The sequence below is a fragment of the Triticum urartu genome, chromosome 2, assembly GCF_003073215.2.
Source record: "Triticum urartu cultivar G1812 chromosome 2, Tu2.1, whole genome shotgun sequence".
Lineage (NCBI taxonomy): Eukaryota > Viridiplantae > Streptophyta > Magnoliopsida > Poales > Poaceae > Triticum > Triticum urartu.
In genome coordinates, this window is record NC_053023.1 from 545,976,816 (window position 1) to 545,992,722 (window position 15,907).

Sequence of the window (15,907 nt, forward strand, 5' to 3'; positions counted from 1 at the left end):
AAAGACTCGCTATGGTCCTCTGCTTCCTCGTGATCCGATATTGTTGCTGAAGCGCCAGACAGACTCTTCTACAAGAACCATTGGTCTCAAGTCGCATCACCTATATATGTTCATCCACTTCTGTGAGTGCTCACCTTTACTCTTGTAATGCCCGGATAATCATACTACACTAATCCCACGTTAACGATGCCACGTCACCCCAGTTACTGTTGCTAATCTCACGCTGGACCAAACTTTTCAAATTCAAAAGTTTAAATAAATGTCGGACATCAAAACTTTTCAAAAGTTAAAACAAAAATGTTCGGAAAATGCCATATTTTGCATATATAAATATGGTGTAATAAACACATTTTTATATAATGCCTAAATAATTTAAATTGGAATAAAACAAAAAAGAAAATAAATAAAAGAAAGAAATAAAAACAGAAAAGAAAACTAAGTAAATAAAAAAGCCCCCTGCCCTCTAGGCCAACCGGCCCAGCAGGCCCAACCGGTCACCCCACTCCCCCATAACCCCCACCCCTGGTCAAACCGAACCCTATCCACTCCCCACTTCCCCCCCCACGTCTCTCTCTCCCCCACCCCCCCCGATCCAAATCGGGATCGGGGCGACCGCGCCCTCCTTTCCGCGAACCAACGCCGTCGCCGCCTCGTCCCGCGACCTCGCCGGCCTGCTTCATCTCCATCGCGTCGTCCCCGTCCCCCCACCACGAGCCCTGTTGCCCAGTCCCCTACATCCCCTCGCGAGCCCCCTCTCCTCGTCTCTCGCTCACGCCCGCCGTCGTCCTCGTCGCGCTCGGCCGCCACTGGCCTCGCGCACACACAGCCGCTCGCCGACCCTCGCGTCTACTACGACCGCTCGTCCCACACGCGCACCCGCGCCGCCCTGCCCCATGTTTCCTCATGGCCAAGCCCCGCCTCGCTGCGCCTCGCTTGCCACTGCGCTGCTCGCCCGCAGCTCCGTCGTGCCCTCCCGCTCACCACGCGCGCCCGCGCACGCCTCGCCTCGTAGTCGTCGCTGGCCGCGCCGTGGCCCCGCCCACCGATGCGCCAGCTATGCCTAGGCCAGGCCTTGGGCGGCACCCGACCGCACCCCGCCCGCAGCCTCGTGGCCGCGCTCGCGCACGCGTCTCCATCCGCGCGTGCGCCCGCCGCCGCTGCTGCCTCCCGCCTGCAGCTAGCGCCCGCGCGAGCCTCGCTACTCCAGGCTGCAGCCATGGCTGCCTCGCCATCCGCCTTCGTCAGCCCGTCTCCGCCTGACCTCGCCGGCAGTGAACCGCATCTGCCCCGCGGCCACCCCTGCCGGCCACCGCGCCACCGCCCTGGCCGGCGCCCCGCCGCAGCCCCGCTTGCCTCGCTCGGCGGCGCCCTGTCGGGCGCCCGTGCCCAATGACCGTTCACCCGTTAGGGCCCCTGGCCTAATGACAGCCGGGGCCCACCCCAGAACGTTAAAAAAAGAATTAAAATAATAATTAATTAATTAATTAATTTTGATTAATTAAACTAAACAACTAATTAAACTAATTAATCATGATTAGTTAGTCTAGTCAATGACGAACGGGACCCACACGTCAGTTGACCAGTCAACACCCCTGTTGACTGCTGATGTCATGCTGACGTCAGCATGCACTGTTCTGGATAATGTTGAATTAAAGTAATTAAATAAATCCTAAAAATGATTTAAATCTTTTGAAATTAATATAAAATAAACCATAGCTCGGATGGAAAAACTTTGTACATGAAAGTTGCTTAGAACGACGAGACGAATCCGGAAACAAAGCCCGTTCGTCTGCCACGCATCCCTAGCATAGCGAACACACAACTTTCTCCCTCCGATTTATCTGTCCGAAAACGCGAAACACCGAGGATATTTTCCCGGATGTTTTCCCCCTTCACCGGTATCACCTCATACCGCGTTAGGGCACACCTAGCACTGCTACTTGTCATGTCATGCATCGTTATGCATCTGTTTGCATTGTATTCATTGTTTCTTCCCCCTCTTCTCTCCGGTAGACTACGAGACTGACGCCGCTGCTGGTGCCCCGATCGACTACGCTGTTGACGATCCCTACTTGCCAGAGCAACCAGGCAAGCCCCCCTTGATCACCAAATATCGCCTATTATCTCTCTACTCCTTGCATTAGATAGTGTAGCATGTTACTGCTTTCCGTTAATCCTATTCTGATGCATAGCCTGTCATTGTTGCTACAACTGTTGATACCTTACCTGCAATCCTAAATGCTTAGTATAGGATGCTAGTTTATCATCAGTGGCCCTCCATTCTGTCAGTCTGCCATGCTATACTAGCAGGCCGTGATCACATCGGGTGTTGATCACGGGTATATGCTATACATATTACACATAATACATGTTATGACTAAAGTCGGGTCAGCTCGTTGAGTACCCACAAGTGATTCCGATGTTGGGGGCTAAAGGGGCAGGTGGTTCCATCCAGGTAGGGGGTGGCCCGGGGTTCCCGACGGCCCCGACTGTTACTTTGTGGCGGAGCGACAGCGTAGGTTGAGACCACCCAGTAGAGAGGTGGGTCTGGCCCTGGTCGGCGGCCGCGATTACATCAATTAACATGCTTAACGAGATCTTGGTATTTTATCTGAGTCTGACCACTGGCCTATACGCACTAACCAACTACGCATGAACAGTTATGGGCACTCGACGTCGTGGTATCAGCCGAAGCCTTCGTGACATCAGCGCGGCGCGCGCCGGGTTGGACCGCGTAACGCAACTTCCTTTGTAATGGAGGTTGCTAGGTCTGCTCACCGGCCGCGTACGCAACATGCAGGTGTGCAATGGGCGATGGGCCCAGACCCATGCGCGCATAGGATTTAGACCGGCGTGCTGACCTCTCTGTTGTGCCTAGGTGGGGCTGCGACGTGTTGTTCTTCCGAGGCCGGGCATGACCCAGGAAAGTGTGTCCGGACAAAGGGGATCGAGCGTGTTGGGAAATGTGGTGCACCCCTGCAGGGAAGTTTATCTATTCGAATAGTTGTGTCCCTCGATAAAAGGACGACCCGGAGTTGTACCTTGACCTTATGACAACTAGAACCAGATACTTAATAAAACACACCCTTCCAAGTGCCAGATACAACCGGTGATCGCTCTCTCACAGGGCGACGAGGGGAGGATCACCGGGTAGGGTTATGTTATGCGATGTTACTTGGTGAACTTACCATCTACTCTCTTTTACATGCTACAAGATGGATGTTGCCAGAAGCGTAGTCTTCGATAGGCCTAGCTATCCCCCTCTTATTCTAGCATTCTGCAGTTCAGTCCACATATATTACCCTTTTCATTTGATACAATGCATATGTAGTGTAGCTCCTTGCTTGTGAGTACTTTGGATGAGTACTCATGGTTGATTTGCTCCCCCTTTTCCCCCTTTCTATACCTGATTGTTGCGACCAGACGTTGGAGTCCAGGAGCAAGGCGTCACCGTTGACGACGACTCCTACCACAGGATGAGTAGGACCGCCGTGTGCGTAGCGCCTTGTATTTCATACACGATCACTCGAACCGGTAGAATACGATTCTATGCATAACTTTATTTTGCAGGGTTTGATTTGAATAGTATGGCTCATGTGTATGTGATGCATGTGTGTAAATTATACATGGCCTGTGTGTCATGTTTGGCAGCCGGCAGGAGCCAAAGTGCTGTCATTATATTGTATAACAACCTGCGAGTCGACTTGTGACTCTATGTAAAATTCATTACTAGATGTAGTAGTTGTATAATAGAGATCAGGTTGGTGGCTTGGCGTCCCGGCATGACAAACAAGATGGAGTTTCTAGATGGTCATCGGAGTTGGAGCCGACCTGGAAGAACATCCATGAAGGAGCCATACTATTTCACAATATGTGTTTATTTATGATTGTTATGCTTCCTTGTATTCTATGCATGTTAGAATGGTAGAAAGATCCCTCATGAATATCAAGCGAATTTCCATCCCCGATGTTGCACCTTCGCACGTCAAGTACGTCTAGTAGTGGGCTCATAAAATTGGGGTGCTTCTAGGTGTCCTTGAACTGAAGGGTTCGTGTCGGACACGGACATGCACTGCATTAGGTTGACTTGACAAGGCTATCAAAACGGTTTTGGGCCTTGTGGCAAAAGAGGTTGGGAGCCGGGGTATGAGATACCTACCCGACCGATAGGAGTCGTATAGAGATACGATTAGCAAGGAGTTGCTTACGAGATAGGCATGTTATCTAGCAGTGATGCTAAAGCTCACTAGTCGCATGTGCTAGTCGGATCCTGAATCACTGAGAGTTTGTGGAGGGATGCTAACTTCAGTGGGAGTATTTCTGTTTAAGGCTAGAATTACTCTACATAAACACATTGCTTAGTGATTGCATATTTTCTGTTGTAGATCAATGGAACCACCTGCTCAACCCAACTTTGCATTGAAATCAATTCTGGAAAAGGATAAATTTAATGGAACAAACTTTACTACCTGCTATAGAAATTTGAGAATTGTTCTCAAGCATGATAAAAAGGAACATGTTCTAGAGGATCCGCTTCCAGAGGAACCTGCTGATAATGCTAGTACCACAACCAAGAATGCCTACCAGAAACTCGTTGATGAATCAAACGAGATCAGCTGCCTCATGCTGGCTTGTATGGAGCCCGATTTTCAGTAGCATTTCGAAGACGTTGGGGCTTTCGATATGATCGAGAGTCTCAAGAGCATGTTTCAGGTGCAGGCTAGGACCGAAAGGTTCATCGTCTGGAGATCCTTGATGGATTGTAAGCTGAAGGAAGGTGATCCACTGAGCCCGCATGTGATCAAGATGATCGGATATGTGCAAGCTTTGGATCGGTTGGGCTTCTCGCTCTTGGATGAGCTGGCTACTGATGCAGTTCTGGGCTCTCTTCCGCCCAGCTATGGGACGTTCATCTCGAACTATCATATGCATAGCATGGATAAGAAGCTCATTGAATTGCATGGGATGCTCAAAGTGGCAGAGCAGGATATTAAGAAAGGCACGCATCAAGTGTTGATGGTGCAGAAATCGGCTAAGTTCAAGAAGAGTTGGTCTAAGAAGAAGACTAAGGCAAAGGGCACGAAGATGGTAACCTCCGCCGCTGCGCCGAAGTCTGGACCGGACTCAAAGACCATTTGCTATCATTGCAAGGAAACTGGTCACTGGAAGAGGAACTATAGCAAGTGGCTTGCAAAGCATGGCAAGAAGGTCGGGAATGCTGCTTCAGGCAAAAGTACACTTGTTGCATATGTTATAGACATTTACCTTGCTGGCATACCTAGTAGCTCTTGGGTATTTGATACTGGATCGGTTGTTCATATTTGCAACTCAATGCAGGGGCTGGTAAGAACTAGGCGTGTGGCATAAGGGGAGATTGACATCAGGGTCGGCAACAAAGCAAGAGTTGCTACGTTGGAGGTCGGCACGATGCAGCTCTAGCTTCCTTCTGGATTTATTTTGGAATTGAATAATTGTTATTACATTCCTGCACTTAGTCGGAACATTATTCTGCCTCATGCTTGATGAGTCAGGGTTATGAATTCAATTTAAAGGACAATGGTTGTTCGATTTATTTGAATGGTATGTTCCACGGCTATGCACCCATTGTTGATGGGTTATTTATATTGAATCTAGAACAAGAACCGGTCTATAACGTGAATGTCAAGAGGCATAAGCCCAATGAGATAAATCCGACATACTTCTGGCATTGCCGGCTTGGACACATTAGTCTGAAACGCATGAAGAAGCTCCATGATGATGGACTCCTAACTTCGACCGACTTTGGGTCGTTCGAGACATGCGAATCATGCTTGCTCGGCAAGATGACTAAGTCTCCTTTCACAAAGAGTTGTGAGAGGGCATCCGAGCTGTTGGAACTGATACACAGTGATGTGTGTGGACCAATGAGCACAACTGCCAGAGGTGGCTATCAGTACTTCATGACTTTTACCGACGACTTGAGTAGATACGGATATATCTATTTGATGAGGCACAAGTCAGAGACTTTTGAAAAGTTTAAAGAGTTTCAAAATGAGGTGGAGAATCAGCTCGGCAAGACTATAAAACTTCTACGATTTGATCGTGGAGGTGAGTACATGAGCCAGGAGTTTGATGATCATCTGAAAAGCAGAGGTATAGTACCTCAGCTCACACCTCTGGGTATGCCATAGAGAAATGGTGTATCAGAACGGAGGAATCACACCTTGTTGGACATGGTTCGATCTATGATGAGCAAGTCCGATTTACCCTTGTCATTCTGGGGATACGCTCTAGAAACTGCAGCTTTCACACTTAATAGGGTACCATCAAAATCCGTAGACAAGACACCACATGAGATGTGGACCGGAAAGAGTCCCAATTTGTCTTTTCTAAAGATTTGGGGTTGTGAAGCATTTGTCAAGAAACTTATGTCAGACAAGCTTACACCCAAGTCGGATAAATGCATATTCGTGGGATATCCGAGGGAAACCTTGGGATATAACTTCTACAACCGGGAAGAGAACAAAGTGTTTGTTGCTCGGAATGGGGTTTTCCTTGAGAAAGAGTTTCTCAGTCGGGAGGCCAGTGGGAGGACGGTCCGACTCGAAGAAATTCGAGGACCACTCGGGGACGGCTTGGTGGTGATGAGATCATACCGGAGTCAGTTAGGGAACCCGTAGTGGAAGCGGCACTGGAACCACGGAGGTCGGAAAGATTGCGTAGAGTGCGCGATGTATTGTTGCTAGAAAGCAACGAGCCGGCAACATATGCAGAAGCGATGGTGAGCCCAGATTCTGAGGCATGGCTGGAGGCCATGAGATCCGAGTTAAAGTCCATGGATGAGAATCAAGTTTGGGACTTGGTTGATCTGCCGCCTGGCGTAACGGCCATTGGTTGCAAATGGATCTTTAAGAAGAAAACCGATGTGGATGGAAATGTTCAGATCCACAAAGCTCAGCTTGTCGCTAAGGGTTATGGACAAGTTCAAGGAATTGACTACGATGAGACTTACTCGCCGGTAGCGATGCTGAAGTCGGTGAGGATCGTACTAGATATAGCTGCATATTTCGATTACGAGATATGGCAGATGGATGTCAAGACGGCATTCCTTCATGGAAATTTAACCGAGGACGTGTATATGATACAGCCCAAGGGTTTTGTCGATCCGACTAGCACTAGTAATGTATGCAAGCTCAAGAGATCCATTTATGGGTTGAGGCAAGCATCTCGGAGCTGGAACATTCGTTTTGATGAGGTCGTCACTGGTTTCGGCTTCATCAAAAGCGAAGAGGACTCTTGTTTATACAAGAAGTTAAGTGGGAGCTCGATAGTGTTTTTGATCTTGTATGTGGATGACATACTACTGATCGGAAATGATATTTCGATGCTGAACTCGGTCAAGGAGTCATTGAATGGCAAGTTTTCGATGAAGGACCTTGGTGAGGCAATGTACATTTTAGGCATTAAGATCTATAGAGATAGATCAAGGAGGCTGCTCGGCTTAAGCCAGAGCATGTACATAGATAAAGTGTTGAAGCGGTTCAACATGAGTGAGGCAAAGAAAGGGTTCTTGCCACTCTCACATGGTATAAGGCTAAGCGAGACTCAGAGTCCTTCGACATCTGATGAGCGAAGCAGGATGAGTAGGATTCCATATGCCTCGGCAATCGGATCCATCATGTATGCCATGATATGTACGCGGCCCGATGTTGCTTTTGCAATAAGCCTAACAAGTAGATACTAGGCCAACCCAGGTGAGAGTCACTGGGCAGCGGTAAAGACTATTTTGAAGTACCTGAAAAGGACTAAAGAGATGTTCCTAGTTTATGGAGGTGAGGAAGAGCTCATCGTAAGGGGTTACGCCGATGCTAGTTTCCAAACCGACAGAGATGATTGTCGATCACAGTCCGAATTCGTGTACGTCATGAACGAAGGAGCAGTGAGCTGGATGAGTTCCAAGCAAGATACGGTGGCCGATTCTACTACAGAAGCCGAATACATTGCGGCTTGTGAAGCTGCAAAGGAAGGTGTTTGGATCCGGAACTTTCTGGATGATCTTGGTATTTTCCAAGCCTCGGTAAAACCATTGGACCTTTATTGTGATAATTCTGGTGCCATCGCACAAGCCAAGGAGCCGATGAATCACCACAAGGTCAGACACATAGATCGGAAATATCACCTGATACGAACGATCATAAAGAGTGGTGATGTAGAGTTATGCAAAATTCACACGGATGCAAATGTTGCGGATCCGTTGACTAAGCCGCTTCCACAACCCAAGCATGAGGGGCACGTTAGAGCTATGGGCATTCAATGTCTATTTGATTGACTCTAGTGCAGGTGGGAGACTGTTGGAGATATGCCCTAGAGGCAATCATGTATGATGATATTTCCTATGTGTTTATGAATAAAGATAGTCCTTGGACATTATCAATGATGTGTATCAGCAAGTACGTGACTTGTTTGTGGGACTATGAATTGTATGATGACTGTCCTAAAAGGTCCCTAGTCGAAAGGGATGTGTGGACGTGCAGCCAACTAGACTAGCATATGACACGGTCGATGGCTTGGTCTCACTAGCCATGGAGCATTGGATGCTAATCGGATAATATGGACTTGGAAGGATCTGGTCGGATTCGACGTAGTCGGATCCGAGTTGAGATAAGGTCCAAGTCGGACAGACCCAACTATGAGACGCAGCGATATGTCATCTGTGAGTCTCTAGTACAACATATGTTCTATGTCCTAAGACCTGAGCTGACGCATGTACTCGGGATGGTGACAGACTTGCTTTGGGCCGACCAAACGCTACTCCGTAACTGGGTAGTTATAAAGGTAGGTTTCGGGTTTGTCCAGAACCATGCTGCGAGACGTGGTCGAGCAAGATGGGATTTGCCCCTCCAATCAGGAGAGATATACTCTGGGCCCCTCGTGTGATCCGACCAGGATAAGCATGGCCATGCGACAAGGATTATGAGATAATCCGATTTGTGGTCAGCATCACTGGAACGAGAAAGAGGTCGTGCTAGCACAAGGATGACAGACTCGCCTTGAGCTCGACAACATATATCATGTGGCAAAAGGAATGGAAGTGTGATGTACATGTTCGCTAACCAGCTTCATAGTCTGCTTGGTGTTCGGCATGCCTTGCTAGTGGCCGCTACCAACCGTTTCGGAGGTGATCCGAATTGCGACCAAGCCGACTTGAACCTAAGGGGTCGCGCGCTTAAGGGAAGGAACCTACGAGGTCGGATCCGAGGACACTGGTCGGATGTGATCCGAACTGTATTCGGATTGTGGCTAAGTAGACTTATGGGCTTTAGGGTCCGTGCGAGGCCCAAGTGTTGAGCCCGCGACGGACGCCTATATATATAGTGGAGGTGCCGCACACTCACGCGGCTGATCGCTTCGGCGCTGTCACTAGGGTTTGCATGTGTTGCGAATAGACACCTTCACTCGCCGCCGGTTGTGAGATCAGACTTAGCAGTCCGCCCCACGACGTTCCTCCTGCACGCGCAGATACCGTTAGAGGCGGTGCACTTGCGCCGCTCCGGTGAACCTGTACATGGGAACTGACCGCCGGTTGTACGAGGGAGATCGGACGAGGAGGAGACGATCCACGCGGATGCGCTGCCCCAACTCTTCTTCCGCTGCACGGCACTGCGCGTCTAGTGGTAACGATCTGTGATCCATCTCCCATAGCATGTCCTTGGTTGTTATGCGCGTAGGAATTTTAATTTGTAGTCGACACACCCTACCATAGATCCCAACAATGGGAGGAATCCCTTCCGTATGCCGAGTTCTCTTATAATAATAGCTATCAAGCTAGTCTGAAGATGGCCCCTTTGAAGTGTTATATGGACGAAAGTGTCGGACCCCTCTGAACTGGTTAGAAACTGGGGAACGTCCACTCTTCGGTCCGGATATTATCCAACATGCTGAAGAACAAGTCCGCATTATTCACGAGAATCTCAAGACTGCTCAGTCACGCCAGAAAAGTCAGTATGACCGTCATCACAAAGACATGGTCTATCAACCTGGCGAAAAGGCTTATCTTTGAGTTACACCAATGAAGGGTGCTCACCGCTTCAGGATCAAGGGCAAGCTAGCTCCTCGCTATATTGGCCCATTCACTATTCTCGAAAGGCGTGGAAAAGTGGCATATCAACTGGAGCTTCCGTTAAACCTTTCTCAGGTTCACGATGTGTTCCACGTGTCACAGGTCCGCCCTTGCTTCAAGGACCCAATCCGAGCAGTGGATCATGAAGTGCTCGAATTGCAGCAGGACCTCTCCTATAAAGAGCATCCGGTCCGCATTCTCGACCAAGCTGAACGCCGCACACGTCAGAAGGCAATCAAATTCCTCAAGGTCCAGTGGTCACATCACTCTGAAGATGAAGCCACTTGGGAAAGCGAGGATCGCCTGCGTGATGAATAGCCCGCACTGTTTCCCTCTACCTCCTAAAATCTCGCGACAAGATTTCTTGTAGTGAGGAGTTTTGTAACGCCTGGATAATCATGCTACAGTAATCCCACGTTAACGGTGCCACGTCACCCCGGTTACTGTTGCTAATCTCGCGTTGGATCAAAACTTTTCAAATTCAAAAGTTTAAATAAATGTCAGACATCAAAACTTTTCAAAAGTTAAAACAAAAATATTCGGGAGGTGCCATATTTTGCATATGTAAAAATGGTGTAATAAACACATTTTTATAAAATGCCTAAATATTTTAAATTGGAATAAAACAGAAAAGAAAATAAATAAAAGAAAGAAATAAAAAAGAAAAGAAAACTAAGTAAATAAAAAGAAAAGCCCCCCTGCCCACTAGGCCAACCGGCCCAGCAAGCCCAACCGATCACCCCACTCCACCATAACCCCCACCCCTGGTCAAACCAAACCCTATCCACTGCCCACTTCCCCCATGTCTCTCTCTCCCCTACTCCCCTGATCTAGATCGGGATCGGGGCGACCGCGCCCTCCTCCCCGCGAACCAACGTCGTCGCCGCCTCATCCCGCGACCTCGCTGGCCTCCTTCATCTCCGTCGCGTTGTCCCCGTCCTCCCACCACGAGCCCTCCCGCCCAGTCCCCTACATCCCCTCGTGGCCCCCTCTCCTGGTCTCTCGCTCACGCCCGCCGCCGTCCTCGTCGCGCTCGGCCGCCATTGGCCTCGCGCACACACAGCCGCTCGCCGACCCTCTCTCTGGCACTGCCTCGCCTCTACTCCGGCCGCTTGTCCCACACGCGCACGCGCGCAGCCTTGCCCCCTGTTTCCTCATGGCCGAGCCCCGCCTCGCCGTGCCTCGCTTGCCGCTGCGTTGCTCGCCTGCAGCTTCGCCGTGCCTTCCCGCTCACCACGCGAGCCCAGGCACGCCTCGCCTCGTAGTCGTCGCTGGCCGCGCCGTGGCCCCGCCCGCCGACGCGCCAGCTGCGCCCTGGCCATGCCCCGGGCGGCACCTGACCGCACCCCGCCCGCAGCCTCGTGGCCGCACTCGCGCGCGCGTCTCCATCCGCGTGTGCGCCCGCCGCGCCGCTGCCCCCCGCCTGCAGCTAGCGCCCGCGCGAGCCTCGCTCCTCCAGGCCGCAGCCATGGCCGCCTCGCCATCCACCTTCGTCAGCCCGTCTCCGCCTGACCTCGCCGGCGGTGAACCGCATCCGCCCCGCGGCCACCCCTGCCGGCCACCGCGCCACCACCCTAGCCGGCGCCCTGCCGCAGCCCCGCTTGCCTCGCTCGGCGGCGCCCTGTTGGGCGTCCGTGCCCAACGCCCATTCACCCGTTAGGGCCCCTGGTCCAATGACAGCAGGGGCCCACCCTAGAATGTTAAAAAAAGAATAAAAAATAATAAAAAGAATTAATTAACTTAATTAATTTTAATTAATTAAACTAAACAACTAATTAAACTAATTAATCACGATTAGTTAGTCTAGTCAATGACGAACGGGGCCCACACGTCAGTTGACCAGTCAACACCCCTGTTGACTGCTGATGTCATGCTGACATCAGCATGCACTGTTCTGGATAATGTCGAATTAAAGTAATTAAATAAATCCTAAAAATGATTTAAATCTTTTGAAATTAATATAAAATAAACCATAGCTCGGATGGAAAAACTTTGTACATGAAAGCTGCTCAGAACGACGAGACGAATCCGGATACGCAGCCCGTTCGTCCGCCACGCATCCATAGCATAGCAAACACGCAACTTTCCCCCTCCGATTCATCTGTCCGAAAACGCGAAACACCGGGGATATTTTCCCGGATGTTTCCCCCCTTCACCGGTATCACCTCATACCGCGTTAGGGCACACCTAGCACCGCTCCTTGTCATGTCATGCATCGTTAGGTGTCTGTTTGCATTGTATTCATTGTTTCTTCCCCCCTCTTCTCTCCGGTATACTATGAGACTGACGCCGCTGCTAGTGCCCCGATCGACTACACTGTTGACGACCCCTACTTGCCCGAGCAACCAGGCAAGCCCCCCCTGATCACCAGATATAGCCTATTCTCTCTCTACTGCTTGCATTAGATAGTGTAGCATGTTACTGCTTTCCGTTAATCCTATTCTGATGCATAGCCTGTCATTGTTGCTACAACTGTTGATACCTTACCTGCAATCCTAAATGCTTAGTATAGGATGCTAGTTTATCATCAGTGGCCCTCCATTCTGTCAGTCTGCCATGCTATACTAGCAGGCCGTGATCACATCGGGTGTTGATCACGGGTATATGCTATACATATTACACATAATACATGTTATGACTAAAGTCGGGTCAGCTCGTTGAGTACCCACAAGTGATTCCGATGTTGGGGGCTAAAGGGGCAGGTGGTTCCATCCAGGTAGGGGGTGGCCCGGGGTTCCCGACGGCCCCGACTGTTACTTTGTGGCGGAGCGACAGCGTAGGTTGAGACCACCCAGTAGAGAGGTGGGTCTGGCCCTGGTCGGCGGCCGCGATTACATCAATTAACATGCTTAACGAGATCTTGGTATTTTATCTGAGTCTGACCACTGGCCTATACGCACTAACCAACTACGCATGAACAGTTATGGGCACTCGACGTCGTGGTATCAGCCGAAGCCTTCGTGACGTCAGCGACTGAGCGGCGCGCGTCGGGTTGGACCGCATCGCACAACTTCCTTTGTAATGGAGGTTGCTAGGTCAGCTCACTGGCCGAGTACGCAACGTGCAGGTGTGCAATGGGCGATGGTCCCAGACCCCTGCGCGCATAGGATTTAGACCAGCGTGCTGACCTCTCTGTTGTGCCTAGGTGGGGCTGCGACGTGTTGATCTTCCGAGGCCGGGCATGACCCAGGAAAGTGTGTTCGGACAAAGGGGATCGAGCGTGTTGGGAAATGTGGTGCACCCCTGCAGGGAAGTTTATCTATTCGAATAGCTGTGTCCCTCGGTAAAAGGACGACCCGGAGTTGTACCTTGACCTTATGACAACTAGAGCCGGATACTTAATAAAACACACCCTTCCAAGTGCCAGATACAACCGGTGATCGCTCTCTCACAGGGCGACGAGGGGAGGATCACCAGGTAGGGTTATGCTATGCGATGTTACTTGGTGAACTTACCATCTACTCTCTTTTACATGCTACAAGATGGAGGTTGCCAGAAGCGTAGTCTTCGATAGGCCTAGCTATCCCCCTCTTATTCTGGTATTTTGCAGTTCAGTCCACATATATAACCCTTTTCATTTGATACAATGCATATGTAGTGTAGCTCCTTGCTTGCGAGTACTTTGGATGAGTACTCACGGTTGATTTGCTCCCCCTTTCCCCCCTTTCTATACCTGATTGTTGCGACTAGACGTTGGAGTCCAGGAGCAAGGCGTCACCGTTGACGACGACTCCTACTACAATGGAGGTGCCTACTACTACGTGCAGGCCACTGACGACGACCAGGAGTAGTTCAGGAGGATCCCAGGCAGGAGGCATGCGCCTCTTTCGATTTGTATCATAGTTTGTGCTAGCCTTCTTAAGGCAAACTTGTTACTTATGTCTGTACTCAGATATTGTTGCTTCTGCTGACTCGTCTATGATCGAGCTCTTGAATTCAAGTCCTCGAGGCCCCTGGCTTGTAATATGATGCTTGTATGACTTATTTTATTTGTAGAGTTGTGTTGTGATATCTTCCTGTGAGTCCCTGATCTTGATCGTACACGTTTGCGTGTATGATTAATGTACGATTGAATCGGGGGCGTCACAGTTCTTTTATTTGCAGGTTGAATCATGGGCATAACGTAAGACAATGGATTCATGGAGGTAGAGATGGAAGAACAATTTTTTAGGTGATTCGTAATTTCTTCTTTGACTCAATGAAACGGAATCCTCAGAAAATATTCTTGTCTCTTCCTTTATAGCTCATATAAGGCCTATGAAATTCCTTAGTTCCAGACTATTGCGAACCTCGGAGGACTAAGGTAAAGTTGCTAAAAGCAAGAAAACACATAGCAAGTTTTCGAAGTTTGACGAAGTTTAACTTCATGCTTGAATAGAATATTTGTATCAAATCTTTCTCAGAGGAGTAACGTTAGGTTGCTGAAAGCGTTAAAAGAAGTTCAAGCTTGCTAGATTGACAAAGTTTTCACTCCATTCTCTAGCTAGCTATTCCTATCACATTTTTTGGGGGAGCGGGTCAGGTAGGCATAACAATAACATTACTATGCAACTCTGCATAGATGACTGATTTGGTAATGTACCAGTCCAAACTTGTTACATATGGATGGCATCATTTTCTTCCATTTGCTTGCCCACAACTTTTATATTTAATATATATGGCGGGTACTGCCCTACTGGTTGTGTGAACGTCATCCAGATGATGCTAATGTCTTGAACACAATAGTCTTGTTACTCCATAAGTATTTGATTTTCAGAAGAAGAAAAATGCATTTTGATGATGCACTGAGCACCATATTTTTTGTTAATATGACTTCCTATTGACTATCCATAAGGCCATGTGATCTACCACCGTAGAGCCTGAGGGCTGCCCACCGATTTAACATGGGTGAAGCATCTGCTACTTTTCCTTTGCTCATTTGTTAATCTATTTGTTAGTTGCCATCGTATTATAATGCCTCCAAGAGGTGTTCGGTATGTTGCTTGTGCTCACGGGCGCAACCCTGAGACGTGCCTATAGGAAGGCATAGATTCAAGTTTGATTGTGTTCCTTTTTGGATTTTGTGAGAGATGAATGGACCTGGATTGTGTAATGTCGATGGATGGTGCAGGGATAAATTCCTCTCGTGGACTCTTAACCGATTGACAATAAACTGGATGGCGAGCCATGAAGCAATCAACAGCGAGAAGCATGGTGGCAAGGGAGAGAGCGCCAATGGTTGCTCGAGAAGATGTCAAGTCTTCGTCATTACACGCGACCGAGGCCATATACAGGTTGCACTCAAGATTTGTTTTGATCAAATATAGCCACCCTGATCAAATCATCTATATTGTTTCGTTACAATGCGTTGGCACATTGATATATACCATGTATTTGAGAACTGTAGACCTTTATTTATTGAAATGGCTTAAGATTTTTGCCCATCTGTAGGATAATGTATGTATGATGTCAAATCATAAAACACAGTATCCAACACTTCGGTTATATTTAAGGTGAGTTTTCTTTCATACCTTGACCTGTATGTGGCACATGTAATCTGCTGATTGCATGTAATAATCTATAATATATTTTTTTGGATCTGCAGATTAATTAAATGTCTAACATATTTCACCTTTTCTACTCTCGCAGCTAGACAGACAGAGTGACTACGTCAGCGACACCAATCAAGAGTGCAAGTGTCACCGATCGACACATTCAAGAATAGTGGCAAGGGACCGGAAGTCAGACGGTTCTAACAAGCAGGAGCACCTGCAGGGCACACATCATCGTTTCAGGGACACCAAGGTCGCGTCGAAGTTTGACATGATG